Consider the following 16,313-nt stretch of genomic DNA (forward strand, 5'->3'; position numbering starts at 1 on the left):
AAAAAAGAGAAGAAGAAAAAGAAAATAGGAAAGAGAAAATGTAGGGAAATAAATGAGGTACAATTCTCACATCTTGGGTCACAAAAATGATCCAACGGAAACGATTTTAAAATAACAAGTGAAATAATATAATTCAAACGTAATGATTAAAATGAAAATAAATAATTAAATCCCACAATACACTAATTTAAAATAAAGAGCAATTTAAATAATGAACAATAATTAATAGCAAGAAAACACATTGAATTAACAATTAAAAATCTTATAATAATATCACGTAAATCATCTAAAATTTTAAAACAAGAAAGATCATAATCTTAATAAATGTAATAATTTACCTAGTCAAAATACACGTAAATATGGGGTATCACAGGCGGTGATAGCCACGGCGGCGCTCGGCGGCATGCTGGGAGGGAAGAAAAAATGAACGGGGAAGGGGAAGGAAGACATTGTGCACATGAGGGAGAAGCAGGGGGAAAAAGGAGAAGAAAAAGATAGAGAAGAAGGAAAAGAAAAGAGGGAAAAAAAAAGTGAGAGAATGAAATAAGGTCTAATCCTCACATCTTGAATAACAAAATTGATCTAACGAAAAGAATTTTAAAACCGTAAGTTGAATAAAATAATTTAAACGCAGAGACTAGTTAAAATAAAATAATAATAAAAATCTAACAATACATTAATTTTAAAGTCCAACATTCAACTAATTTAAAGTAAAGAGAAATTTAAATGCAAAACAATAATTAATGCCAAGAAAGCACATCAAAATAATTTTCATAACTTTATAAAATAAATGCAACGAGAAATTCAATAAATTTAAAACAAGAGAACCAATATTTAAATTAAATAAAAGAAAAATCCTTCAATAAAAAAAAAGCACTAAAATTCGGGATATCAAATCCTAGCAACAGTTTAAAGTACAAGAAAATCATAATTATTTAATACTTAGTTATAAATGGATTGTGATATAGTTGTTATTATATATATCAGTATGTCACTTCCCATAATTGATCATGTTATGTACATATCATTGAAAACCTATCCCCCGGAAAAAGTTATAAATATATATATATATATATATTATAGATGGATGAAATAATTTTTCTCCTTAGCACATTAATATATTCGTACAATATTAATGTGATGAAATAATTATCATATTATTGCACAAGATTAGAGATCATCATCATCATCATCTTTTCAATGTGGTATGTTACTTTCTAGGCAGGGTACTAGAATATCGTACTAGCTAATGATCATCATTGGTCAAACAAAAGCTACGAAAATATATCATCAACATGCATTAATATAATGTATACTCCATTCAACTTAATTAATATATATATATATATGATGCCTTGATTGTTTGAATCGTACGTACGCGTTTAATTTTCTTATCTAGTTGGCATGCAGCTAGCTAGTGGTGACACAGGCGGCTAAGGCTGTTCATACGGGCCGGGTTTTTTCTCGGCCCAGTCTAGAACCTGAATATTCGGTTCCGGTTCCGGCCCATATTTGATCTGGGCCGGAACCCGCATTACAAAACCCGGATCTATACGGTCCAGATCCGGGTTTTGAAACTAGGTTTCGGATTGAAAATCCGGTACCCAATTTTATATATATTTGAAAAAAAACTCTTCAAATCCCAGTCGGCCAGTCCCCACCCGTGAATCGTGATACTCTTATCTGCTAGGGTTTCCGCCCCCATCTTCTATATCTCATTCCATGGCTCTCTGTCAAACCCAAAAGCCGCAACTACAACTCTCTCTCTCTCTCTCTCTCTCTCTCTCTCCTCCTCGAGTTTCTGAGGCTGCTGTTCTATATTATCGAGATCCATAGAGGTTCTCAATGTGGTGGCTGAGGTTGATCTCTCTCTCGTTGTCGTGTCTGTCTTGCTGGAGACCTTTCGGTAAGTCTCTCTCTCGATCTGTAAACAATGAATGTAAATATGGGTAGATCTAGTGATTTGGTGAACTGGGTCTCTTCTTTGTGCTTGAACTTGTCGAATGAGATTTTATCTCTGTTTTGCCGTTCCCTTTTCTCTTCCATCAAATAATGAATGTAAATATGAGTAGATTTGTTGATTCGGTGAACAATCAATGTAAATATAGGTAGATTTTTGGATTTTCTATTTTTGCTGTTCCCTTTTCTCTTCCATCAAAGAGGTATGTCCAGTTTCTGTTTAATAGTTTTATTAAATTTTCCTTGCAAAGTTGGCACGCTATGGTGAAGGTATTCCTCGGCTATATCATATGTTTTTTCTTTTCTCCTCCTCCCCGTTGTTGGGTATTTTTCAAGCTTCGAGTAAATAAAATGGGTACCAAATTTGTTCCTTTGAGTTTGGGTTCATTTAGTTAGAAAGTTATTTATGAACTTTCTGGCTTATAGGTTATGGCTTATGCATCGAAGAATAAACATTTATTCTGCTCATGAGAGCTTCAACAATCAACATTAATACCTTATGTGCTCACAGCTATTGAAAGCAAAACCCAGATGTCACCCTAAACACATCTCTTGCGTTGACTGTAATCGTGATGATCAAATTTTAGCCAAACTCAAATCACTGCACTGTCCATCATTTGCAGCCGAGAATATTTTTATTGTATAATTTGTTGATGGAGTAATGTTTTTATTCTATATCTTTCATTTGGCATATATTATATGGAGTAATGGAGTCTTCTACTTCTTGATACTTTGTTACTCTATATGTTAAAGGAATTTAAAAGCACGAGTGATGAAGAAGCTGCAGTTTTGGCTGCTTCCAGAGCTGTATCTACTATTATTGATGCTTCTAATTCAATTGAAGTTTGAAGGTATGTTCTTTCGGATCTAAGCATGTAATACAAATATTGAATAACAATGTGTTGCTTATGAATGCTAGCATCACTTGTTAGTTTAAAAATAGTCTAATAGATTTCCATGTGATGGTTTTAGGAGTTCTAGTAGTATAGACTATAGAGACAATTAATCCACGCGGTAGAGAGATAGAAACTAATGAGGATGAAAAAACCTTTCAGGAAATAATGGATAAGGAGTATGAAAAAGCAGAAGACCAACCTTTGTAGTTTATTATTGTGTATTGGAATTTGATTAAAGCAATGGATGTAACACCCCGTATTTTAGTGTATTTTTAATTGAATGATTATTTGTTATTAATTTAAAATTTGATTCTCTTGTTTTAAATTTTCATATTTTAGTGGGTTTATTTTATGATTTTTAATTTGTGAAAATTAAATTTGACATGTTTCCTTAATATTAATAATTGTTATGCATTTAAATTTCTCTTTATTTTAAATTAATTTATTGTTGGGTTTAATTATTTTATTTTCATTTAATCACTACGTTTGAATTATTTTATTTAACTTACTGTTTTGAAATCGTTTCCGTTGGATCATTTTTGTGACCCTAGATGTGAGGATTGGACCTCATTCTTTCCCTTCATTTTTTTTTCCACTTTTTCTTTTCTTCCACTTTTTCCTTTTCCCTCCATTTCTTTTTCTCCTCTCCCACGCGCTGCACCCCCTCTCCCCGTACGATTTCTTCTCCTCCCCAGCCCACCGCCGTGGGCCACCATCCGACGACACCGCCCAGCCGACGACCTTCCCCACCCACCGGCAACCTCCCCCTCCGGTTTTCAGCTCCTCACTTGCCGGCGTTCTCCTCCACGCACGACTTGAAGCCACGGCGTTCCTTAGGGGTGTAAATTTAAACCGGGAAACCGGAAAACCGGACCGGACCGGACGGAACCGGACCGGTTGGTCCGGTTTTGAACCGGTCCGGTCCGGAACCGGTTCCTATTTTATGAAAACCGGCCGGTTCCGGTCCGGTTCCGGTTCCGCAGTTTTTGGGACCGGACCGGACCGAACCGGACCGGTTGGAAAAAAAATATATAAAAATTAATTTATATATTATACAAAATATTTATATATATAATATATAATTATATGTTAAATTTTTATATATAATATATATAATTATATATCATATATGAAAAAATTTTATATTATAATTTATAAATAATAACATAAAATGTTAATCTTAAATATGAACATTTGTAATTTATTTGATCATATGTTATTAATATAATTATATATAAGATAATGTTGTTATAATTTATAAAATAAAAGTTTAATCTTGAAGATAAAAATTTAATTGATCATATGCTTTAAGCATAATATATATATTAAATTTTTAATAATATTTTATAATAAGAATTAACACTTTATTATATGTTTTTTACATTTAAAAAAAACCGAAAAACCGGACCGGACCGGACCGGAAACCGGTAAAACCGGAAGTACCGGTTTAGGAGGGTAATCGGGGCGTAATCGGTTTTGAAAAATACAAAACCGGTACATACCGGTTCGGTCCTAGATTTTGTCCAAAACCGGACCGGACCGGACCGGTTACACCCCTAGCGTTCCTTGTGCTTGCGTGCCGCCGTCGTGCCACCTCTGGCCACAATTTCTTAACCACTTCATTCTCGACCTCCCAGCTACCTAATACACCCATCCTTAGCTCCGATCTGTCACCGGTGAAGCCCATCTATCTCCATCTCCAATTTGAACATTTTGGCCTTCAACCGCCGCCCACGCCGCCACCTACGACCAACCACCACCACCACTAGCTTCACCAACATCCCTAAGCCCTATCCTAGCAATCTCGGGTCTTGGTTTGTCCCCATTAAAAAGTGAGTTTTTGAGATCCACGGCCACAGTGTATTTAGTATTGTTTTGTTGATGCATTGCCGCTTCTAGCACCTCCGTGATCTTTTAAAAATTATATTATAGAATTGTAAGTATTTTCTCAAAGAACTTTTGAGATTTAAATGTATTTTCGCGCTAACTCATATTTACTGTGAATTGGTTGGTTGTGTTGGATTGAATCCGAGGAGTAAGGGGGTCGGTTGGATTGGATGATGAAGTTGTTGGTGTGATTGGTTTATGCTATGAGATTTGTTCGCTGTTTCGAGTTTAAATATTGGTATTTTGTGTATGTCGTGGGTTATGGTGGATATTGGTGATTTTAGGAAGTGATGATATATTTTGGGATTATGAAAGTTTTAAATTTTGAGGAATTAAAATAGGTTATTTAAGAAGTTTAGACTTAAATATCAAAATCCGTTATTGATTGAAAACTTACAAAAATTACATAATTATTTTTATAGGTAACGATTTATAGTCGACTCGACATTTTTGAAGATAATTCTGAAAAGCTAAGTCGTCTAGGTAAGCGAGGTTCCTATGCTAAATTTGCATAAAAATAAAATTGACTGAGGTTGATTTTTAAAAATAAACATGTTTTGTTATGAAAAGAGATTTGAACTACCTCAGTTATTTGTTCTGCATTACTCATGAGATTCTGTTTAAGAATAAAGTATTTTCTAGCATGACTGGTGTAGACATAAGCTATTTTGCATTTTGCTTCTAAACTGTGAAAAAGAGAGCGAATATAAAAATTTGTGCATAAAATTATGTTTTCTGATTTCTGAAAACTCTGTTATGTTCTGAAGATGTTCTGTACTCTGATATGATATGATTTCTGAAAACTCTGTTCTATTCTGAAGGTGTTCCGTACTCTGATATGAAGTGATTTCTGAAAACTTTTGGCATGACATCTTGAATCGGGATGTGGTTTGTGGATGGTGACCTATTTGACCTACCACGGGTGCTAATAGTGGCTCTGTTTGGGTTGATACAAACTGTTCTGTTTCTGGTGCACCAACTTTGGAAACAAAGTAGTTTTCTAGTGGTCTTTCCTGTGTGCACACTCAGGACTCCGAGAATAAATAAGGGGAAGATTCACATTCTGTTTCTGCTCGGTTAGCTACCGGAGTTTGCACAACCCTACCATTGGGGTTAAACATGGCCTCTAATGTGATATGATGCTCTGGTACGATGATGGTCAGTTATGCCATGCCAAAAGAATTTGAATAAGAATATTTTAGAACTTTCGCTCTAATGTTTTTGATAACATGTTCTGACTCTGCATTCGGAAAATAAAGTGTTTTGTTCTGCATTCTGAAATCTGTAAATGCTCATGTTTGCATACTAGTATATGTTCTCTGCTTACTGAGTTGTTGATAACTCACCCCCCTCTTATCTCCAATATTTTCAGATGATTTTTGGATATTTCAGCTGATGATCAGGACTATGAAGAATTGGGTGTGATGCCTTAAGAATAGTGGATTAAGAATAGAAAATTTTCGATGAGTATTGGTGATTTTTAATAATTATATAGTTGAAATGTGAGTTTAAATGACATGTAGAGAAGTTGGTAATTTTTGGGGTTACTATATTAAGAATTTTATACACGAGTATGTATTATTAATTAAATTTGAAGTGTTTATGTTTGATTTGAAGCTTTTGGAAGAGTATTAGCAATGTTGAAGTTGATTATTAGGTAATATGAGTTAACTCTCCGGACCCTTGGGGATGGGGCGTTATAGTTAGTATTAGAGACAAGGTTTGAGGTTCTGCAGACTATAAACTTTTGAGTTTTGAATATTCGTGGGTTTAGGAAGAAACTTTAGATTTGAGGTGTAGATTTGTATAGAATAAGAGCTGATTTTGTGAATATTTAAAGTTTTAAATTTTGCAGACTTTATGATTGAGTTTTGATATTTTGAGGTTTAAGGATTTTGATATTTTGTGATAAAAATTATATTAAAAAATTATATTCTAACTCTATTTTAACTTTATAACTTTTTTATTCAAATTTTTTTCGCTTATTTTTTTAAATCTCATAAAAATCTTAACTCAAACCATTCTATTATTATTTACAAATTATCTCACAACTACTTATTAATTTCTCATCTCATTTTGGTAATCAAAATAGATCTTAGTATTTATAAGTCGGATGCATACTTTCCGGCCCATTATAAAGCCCAGCAGAAACAAGCTACCGGGGATGTTGGACTCTTCTTGTTCAAATTGTGCATCTTATAGTTTTTTAGGAGGTAACTTGGTGAGAAATCTTGACTTTTTCCATTGATTATAAAGTAAAGACTGCCGCCGTACACTCCTCTTTTCCAGCGGCCGATGAGGGAACTTTGATAAATAGAAAATGCTATTTGAATCGAGAATTTCTATAGATAAGATCGACTCATATTTTATTTATTTAATAGTTAAATGATTGATTATTAATAAATTGATATTTTTAAAAAATATATATATATATATTTAAAGGTGTAGAAAAAATGGTTGGAAAAAAAAAAGAAAAGAAAATATAAAAAGTACATTTGTGCTTATTGATATAATGTTGGGTACCATTCTTGATCCCCGTAGCATTGTCCTTGATCAATAGCATGGCATCATTTGCTCATATCTTCCTCACAAAACCAATAAAATTGAAATTTTAATGATTAATTGAGGGAGCAATGGCATTGGAATAACCATTTGTTGTAGTTGGATAAGGACAAGCTAGAAGAGACTGTATCTATATTGAAAGGTATTTGGCATAGAAGAAATAAAGTAGCCTTTGAGAACCTTTTTGAAAATTCATCACAAGTGATCAAAACTGCTTTAACACACCTAAAGGAGTATAAGGAGGCTCAAGAGAGGAAGCATGGAAAGCAGAGTGGTGAGGATAAGAGAAAAGAGAAAAAACCAACAAATAGTAATGAATGCAGTAAAAAATTCAGAAGAAAGTTTAACCAAAACATTGCCCCCATTAATTCTTTTATTAATAGAGTGAATCATCTCCTGGGTAAGGCTAATATTCTCAAAAATGCTACGACCCGGGATAAATGCCCATTGTTCTTGAGAAATCAACTTAGGGAGCAACTTCGTCAGACGGCTCACAATAATCTTAGCAACAAGTTTATAAATCACTGAGCAAAGGCTTACAGGTCTAAATTTGTCAAAACCTGAAGGTTTGTCCACTTTAGGAATTAAAACAATGGAAGAAGAAGAGTAAAATCTAGGAAGCGAGTGATTATGAAAACAATCAACAATGGCTTCCAAAGTATCATCTTTAACAATATCTCACCAAGCTCGAAAGAAACCCGACCCAAAGTCATTAGGACCAGTGCTACTATCGATAGGATTACTGAAAAAAGCATCTTTAACTTCCTCCATGAAAGGAGTGCTGCAAATGACCCCATTTTCCACATCAGAAATAACCGGATGAATCAAATCACTCAAACAAGGCATATCACGACTACTACTATGGCCCAAGAAATTTTGAAAATAATCAACAGCAGCCTTATGAATATCAAGAGGAGTATGCAAAATAGTACCATCAACCAAACACATATCATTAACCCATTTATGGTACCATGCATTCAAAAAAGCATGATAGAACTTAGAATTTTGGTCCCCACCTTTCATCCAACTTTTCTTGGCCATATGGGACAGCCGAGTGTCATCTCTATCCATCCAGGTATATACCGGTTTTGTATTTTTCAAAACTGATTACAGACCGATTACCCTCCTAAACCAGTACTTTCAATTTTACCGATTTCTGGTCTAGTCCGATCCAATTTTACAGTTTTTTTAAAATGTAAGTTTGACAGATTAAAAATCTGTAGTAACAAAAATAAAATTAATAAAAACAACTAAAACTATATATATATATATATATATATATATATATATATGGGGTACGCACTTGAACAGTTAAAGGATTGAGTTGCTATTGCAAATCAGTATTTCGTAATTAAACAAGATAATGATGAATTATGGGTTATTTTATTAATGATCACACTGGCCACCAAAAGAGTTGCTCAGATAAAAAATATTTACACATTTGGGATGCTGGGAAAAAACATAAACATAAAAGATCTGGCATTCCTGGAAAATGAATAAATCAATGTCTTACTAATCTACACGTAGGATTGAGGTAAGTTACATAAGTCTTGCCTATGCCTACATGATCATTCCCCAAATGATGATTCAAATACCAACCTCAACATATAAAGACACCCAGTTCACATAGGCTAAGAGATGTTTTTTGTGTTTCATAAAGGTTTCAAAACCAAACCTTTTAATATTTTTGTTCTTGGAGAAGCAGAAAACATGAGGCAAACCAGATGCAATTATCTAATTTTCTTAAAGTTATAAACCTAAAAAACCCTAATAACACAAACAGAATAACAAAATCTTAATAACACAAACCCAATCACAAAACCCTAATAATACAAACACAATCACAAAAATCCTAATAAAACCATATATCAGATTTGAGATTTCAAAGTAATTTTAAAAACACAAAAATAAATTATCGTGAGGTGAACTGAGGGTCTATGCGTGGTGAGGCTGAGGGTCTGTGCGTGGTAGTACTGGTAGGCTGTGGCTACGTTATGTGCAATGGAGAGTGAGGCTAAGGGACGAGAGAGTGAGGCTGAGGAAGAGAGACGAGAGACGAGAGGTGAGGAAGATTGCAGAAAGACAGAGACGAGAGAGTGAGGTAGAGGCACTAAGGCGGCACCAGACCGATTGAGTGGGGTAGATTGCAGAGAGACAGACAGAGACGAGAGAGTGAGGTAGAGGCACTAAGGCGGCACCAAACCAGTTGAGTGGGGTAGATTGCAGAGAGACAGACAGAGACGAGAGAGTGAGCTAGAGGCACTAAGGCTGCACCAGACCGGTTGAGTGGGGTAGATTGCAGAGAGACAGACAGAGACGAGAGAGTAAGGTAGAGACGAGAGAGTAAGGTATAGACGTTTGCAGTTTGCTATTGGATTAATGATTTTAGGGTTTATTCGAGAGGAAACGACACTGTTTCCCCAATGTGGTATTGTTTTTTATTTTTAAATGATAATTAAAAATATTTTTTGATGGTTTGAGAAATTGATAATTATAATTTATATATATTTGTAATACATTTAATAGACTTACAATGATTTAGTTATAGTGATTAGTATTAGTATAACTATATTAGTATTAGTTATAAACTTATATATTAGTATAGCTATATAATATATTAGACTATATAATCATATTAATATTATAATATTAGTATAGTTATATATTAGTATTAGTTATAAACTTATAGTGATTTGGTATAACTATATTAGCATAAGTATAACTATAGTCTATATTATATATTAGAATTAGTTATAAACTTATATATTATTCTAACTATATAATACATTAGACAATATAATAGTATTAATATTATACTATTGGTATAGTTATATAATAGTATTAGTTATAAACTTAAAAATATATAAAGTATTACTATTAACAAATAGATTTATGAGTATTTTATTAATTATAAATTTATTAATTAATGGGTGGCTCTAGAGCTACTACTTCCTGCTCTGGGAGCTACTGTTACTTATAGGATTATTTATATATATATTTTAATACTTTTAAATAATTTTTTAAAAAATAAAAAAATCATAATATTATTAAAAAATACTTTCTTAATTATTAAGTAAAAAAATAAAAAAAAATTTCTCATCTTTGATAAGAAATAGCGATAAAAGGAGCATTTTTCTTAATTAATAGTAAGAAATAACCTTTTAAGTTCGGTTAAAGACAAAACGTTTACGTTCGCAAAATGGCAACAAACGGAATGGAGAGAAAACGACGGATGTTGAAAGAGCCGTGATTAGCTAAAGTTTATTGATTTAATATTTATTCGAATATGAGTTTCATTGAACAAATCTCGCAATCACATACAGTTCTTATACCCACGCTTTCTTCCACGCTCTTCCTTCCTAATGGAACCATAAAAAATAATAATAATAATAATCATTTATTACCATTACAGTCAAGTTGTCATATGTATTTAATTGTATTTATAAATAATAGTAAGTAATTTCAAGTGTAAAAGTACATTTGTATGTAATTGCATATTGTGAGTGGAAATATTTTGATATTTCCTTTTTTATTTTTGTTTTCTTAAATTTAGCTTTTAAAAAAAATGATAAACGAGTAGAGGCTCGTCGAGTGCTCAATTGAGTACTCAACTTGATTTTTAGATTGCGTTTTGATAGTTAAATATTCTGTAAGTAATAGTAAAAAGATAATTCAAAATTAATAATAAAATATTGAATAGTAGTAAATAATAATTAAAAATATATAAAAAATACTAATAAAATAATAAATAATAGTTAAATATTTTGAAAAAATATTTTCAGTACCCAAATTAGGTACTGAAAATAGAGATGTTTGGATTCGAAGATGAGTTGAGATGAGTTGAGATGGATTGTGAATAGTAATGAGATGAGTTGTGAATAGTAGTGAGATTTGTGAGTTAAAGTTGCTGAATAGTAATGAATAATAGTGAGATGAGTTGAGATGAGCTGAGATGACTTACGAATCCAAACAAGCGTGAGTCCTTGTTAAGTCTTTTAATAATCAATTTGAGTTCAAATAAGACTTTTTAATAATCAGCAGAGTTTGACTATACATTATTCATTCAAACTCGACTCGATTAGAGTCCTTGAGTGGGAAGAGATTAGAAAATATTATTGATATAATCTTTGGAGTTGCTGTTATGTGCTAATCGACAATCTCATCGGATAAATTACCTAGAAAACTGGATAATTGTGTAAACTTTTAGACCTGATTTTGTTTTTCAAACTTTTGATACCATTTCATCTTATTTTACAAATATTTTCAAAGTTTTAATTTTTTAATATAATCACTACAATTTTTTTAAACTTCCAAATAAAACACGAAAATTAATTTAACTTTTTCAAATCTCAAAATAAAAATAATGTTAAATAATTATATTCAAACTCTATTTTAACTTTATAATTCTTTATTCAACTTTTTCTTGCTTATTTTTTAAACTCTCATAAAAATCTTAACTCAAACCATTCCATTAATATTTAAAAATTATCTCTAAATTACTTATTAATTTTTCATCTCATTTTCGTAATCAAAGATTCAAAATAGATCTTAGTATTTGCCTTAAAAAAAAAAAAAAAGATCTTAGTATTTATAAGTCGGATGCATACTTTCCGGCCCATTATAAAGCCCAGCAAAAACAAGCTGCCAGGGATGTTGGAGTCTTCTTGTTCAAATTGTGCATCTTATAGTTTTTTAGGAGGTAACTTGGTGAGAAATCTTGACCTTTTCCATTGATTATAAAGTAAGGAAAACTCTTATTGCAAGTAAGTTTATGTACCAATTTGTACACCAATATTGATATATAATACATATGTTTAATGAAATAATGTGAATTAGAGATGAAAATAATTTTTATGATGTAGGAGATTTTCTTCTTCTCTCAAAAATTTTTTTTCATCTTTTTTTAAAATAAAAAAAATTATCGGTACGCAATATGGTGCACGAACTTGCTTGTATCTAGCAAAACCCATAAAGTAAAGACTACCGCCATACTTTTCTCTTTTTCAGGGGCCAATGAGGAATCTTTGATAAATAGAAAATGCTATTTGAATCGAGAATTTTTATAGATAAGATCGACTCATCTTTTATTTATTTAATAGTTAAATGAGTGATTATTAACAAATTGATATTTTTAAAAAATATATATATTTAAAGATGTAGAAAAAATGGTTGGAAAAAAAAAAGAAAAGAAAATATAAAAAGTACATTTGTGCTTATTGATATAATGTTGGGTACCATTCTTGATCTCCATAGCATTGTCCTTGATCAATAGCATGGCATCATTTGCTCATATCTTCCTCACAAAACCACTAAAATTGAAATTTTAATGATTAATTGAGGGAGCAATGACATTGGAATAGCCATTTGTTGTAGTTGGATAAGGAAAAGCTAGAAGAAACTGTATCTATATTGAAAGGTATTTGGCATAGAAGAAATAAAGTACGTAGCCTTTGAGAACCTTTTTGAAAATCCATCACAAGTGATCAAAACTGCTTTAACGCACCTAAAGGAGTATAAGGAGGCTCACGAGAGGAAGCATGGAAAGCAGAGTGGTGAGGATAAGAGAAAAGAGAAAAAACCAAGGAGATGCACAAATAGTAATGAATGCAGTAAAAAATTCAGAAGAGAAGGTTTGCATTGTTGGATAGAGGAAGGACCATTGGATATATATGGTTCAATCAGAAATGTTATGTATGATTGATTATTCATGAATAAAAGCAGTTCTTTAATTTTTATTTTTTTAAATAATATTCCTATTTTCTCTCTTTGGTTTTGATTCTTGAACATTATTTTTATTTTCTTGAGGGTCTTGGTAGTACGTATAATTATAATATTATTGACGGATTGAATCTTTTAGTACGTATTTAAAGTAATGTAGGCTACATTACTTTATTATGGTAATATTGATTGACAAGATATATATATCGGTAGAATGTAGGTTACATAACACAATTATATATATATATATATATATATATATATTTATATATAATGGTCAACAAAGATATTGAATCTGATAAAAAAAAAACAAAAGATATTCAATATTATATTATTTTAATAATTTAAAAATGAAATTTGCAATGTGTCTAAAAACCATATTTTTAAGATATAAAGTGGTAATTTCAAACATTCGCGTAATTATCTCATTGTTTTTATTTGAGTAATTTTTAAATAGTGTATAGATCAAAATTTACGAACTATGTTGTGATTTATTATAATATGTCAGATTAATATAAAGTAAATCTAACGTATCATATGATACTATATCAGTTTATAAGTTTATTTTTATGAAATATTCTCTGTGTTTGTAACACTTTTAATTATTATATAATAATTTAACATATAATATATAACCACATGGCCAATACGTGAGATTTACTTTTGTGATATCTTTAGCAGTTGTCTGTAAAGAATCAGGCCACGACCATCTACGATCGGGAAGAAAAAAAACACATCAAAAGGAGGATGATCAGCTTAATCGACCCTCTCCCACAAACACAAAATAATTAATGGGCGATGATCAGTTTTGAAATGGTCCCAATTAGAAATTAAATATATCATGCGTGCATGCATGCTTATCAAAACTGAAAAAGCAATGGTTCTATCCCATACAACACCGAGACGGGGGTGAATAGGTGCAGTTCAAATTTTGTGGACAAATAAAAATTAATGGCAAGTAAGCAATTAAAAGATGAGACAAATCATACAAATAATCAACACAGAGATTTGGTCATGAAGTGGAAACTCATTTGAAGAACGTCTTCAAATTCTAAAACCACTCCGGGTGTAAGCCACCACCTAAAATCCACTATAGAAAAAGTTCATTACAACCAATTTAGAGACACTCACAAAGCCTTTGTAGTTCCTAAACTTGGCTTGCAACATCACGAGTGACCCACTCGATCTCTACACGCATGTAATGTCGGAACTCCGACCTTCTATAGCTTTCCATGAGAACATCTCGATCTCTGCATCAACAGCAGCTCCGGAAATCTTCCGGCCAACAAAATGTCCACTTCAATGGACTTTATAATGAGATTTGATCTTGAGTGTGGTGTGATGGATTTGTGTTGTTCCAAGAGAGATTCACAAGGTGAGGAAAATGTTTCTCTCTTTGCCTCTTGAAACACTTAGGTTTTGGCTCTGTTTTTCCACCCCAAAGAACAAAAATAAGCTGTTCTATTTATAGTCCCAGCAAGTCACGGCGCTCAAAAACATGAATTTTAGGTTGTCTTGAACATTGGCTCGAGCGAGTTGTCGAGCGAAGGTCGAGCACACGTTGTCTTCTGAAACCGCTCGAGCGAGACGTCGAGCGCACCTCGAGCAAACCTCTCTGTATGAGTTATGCTCGAGCGAGCGCACATCGAGCAAACCTCTTTGGATGAGTTCAGCTCGAGCGCCACGTCGAGCTCACCTCTCTGTTTGGGTTACGCTCGAGCGCTGAGTTGAGCGCAGATCGAGCGAACCACTCTGTTTGGGTTCTGCTCAAGCGCTACATCGAGCACACATCGAGCGAACCTCTCTGGAAGGTTCCGATCGAGCGCCAGTCGAGCGCCAGTTGAGCCATGTTGAGCACACTTCAATCTTTTTCATGTAACATTGCATCAACACTTGTTACAACTCAACTTTACACAGGTTTTCATAAGAATATGCCAATTAACTAATTTTTCCCTCAACAATCTACCCCTTTGGCATTTCTGTGACAAAACCTCTAACCTATACATAGAACCTAATCCTGACACATCCCAAACAGGATTCCCATGATTTAGGCAATATCTTGAACATGTTGAGAAATTTCTACAAATACTTAGCAAACGGTTAAACGAACCACAAAAAACATGCAAGAAATAATCTCATAAGCATAAGCAATGTCAATTGCACAGTTTTCATAAACAACTTTTCATTCAGAAATTAATCAGACATTGAGTTCAATAGACAAACAATAGCAGCATGTGATTAACAAAAAAAGCTGCTTCCCCCATAAAACAATGTGTTACTAACAAACATAAAAGCTGCTCCCCCTACATCTATACCACTCTCCCTACATACCACTCCCCCTAAATCTATACCACTCTCCCTTTTTGTCACAACAAGCCAAGGGTCTCAACTATCACCATTAGTCTGACTGCCACCATCATCATCTCCATCAAGGCGCTCCTCAATATCGTTGAAGCGTTGAGTCACAAGTTGTTGCAGGCTGTCAACTTTAGCATCAAGACGATCAAACCGGGCTTCAAGACAGGCAAGGTACTCAAGGACCTGCTGAAGGCTGGGATCAGTCGATCCTGGTGTCGGTATGAATAGTGCCGAGCCCTGAGGCTGTGAACTGGAAGGTTGAGAACTGCATGGCTGGGAGGAGGATGCAAGAGGATGCTCGACATTTAGTGGGTGAGGGGTAATGTGAGCACGACTCAGCTACATGGTCCTACGCCCAATAGGAGCTTTAAGAGGAACTCTAGGCTCATGAGGAAGAAGCGTAACAGCCTGAGAGAGGGCTAACCTAGTGATGAGGCAGGCGAAAGGCAAACCAGTCTGTGATTTTGGGGAATTAAATGCCTCAAGCATAACCCGACACAGATGACTCCCCAGGTCAATGGAGACATCGTTGATCAGTGCATACAAAAGAGTGGCACGGTCAGGACCGATATCACTCTGATGACCAGTAGGATATAGATTTGTAAGGACTATCCTACTGAGAATGAGAACCTCAAGTGGAAAACGTGACGTGAGAATGGGTGACTTACCATCCCAACTAGAAAAAGGACCAATTATACATTCAACAATGACTGTCGGACAAGGAGGAGAAGTCCGTGTATAGGGACACGTAGGGTTTGCCACTCGCGGGGCATTTAGCAAGTCCGCTAACATTCCCGGAGTCACCTGGAAGACAATGTTCCGGAGACTGACATCAAAAGAGTCATCATCAGAGATGGCATCAATGTTGGAGTAAAACTCCTTAACCAACTCCGCAGAAGGAGTGGGATGATCAGTAGTCAAGGCCAGCCACTG

The sequence above is a fragment of the Juglans regia genome, chromosome 4 (genome assembly GCF_001411555.2).
Source record: "Juglans regia cultivar Chandler chromosome 4, Walnut 2.0, whole genome shotgun sequence".
Classification (NCBI taxonomy): domain Eukaryota; kingdom Viridiplantae; phylum Streptophyta; class Magnoliopsida; order Fagales; family Juglandaceae; genus Juglans; species Juglans regia.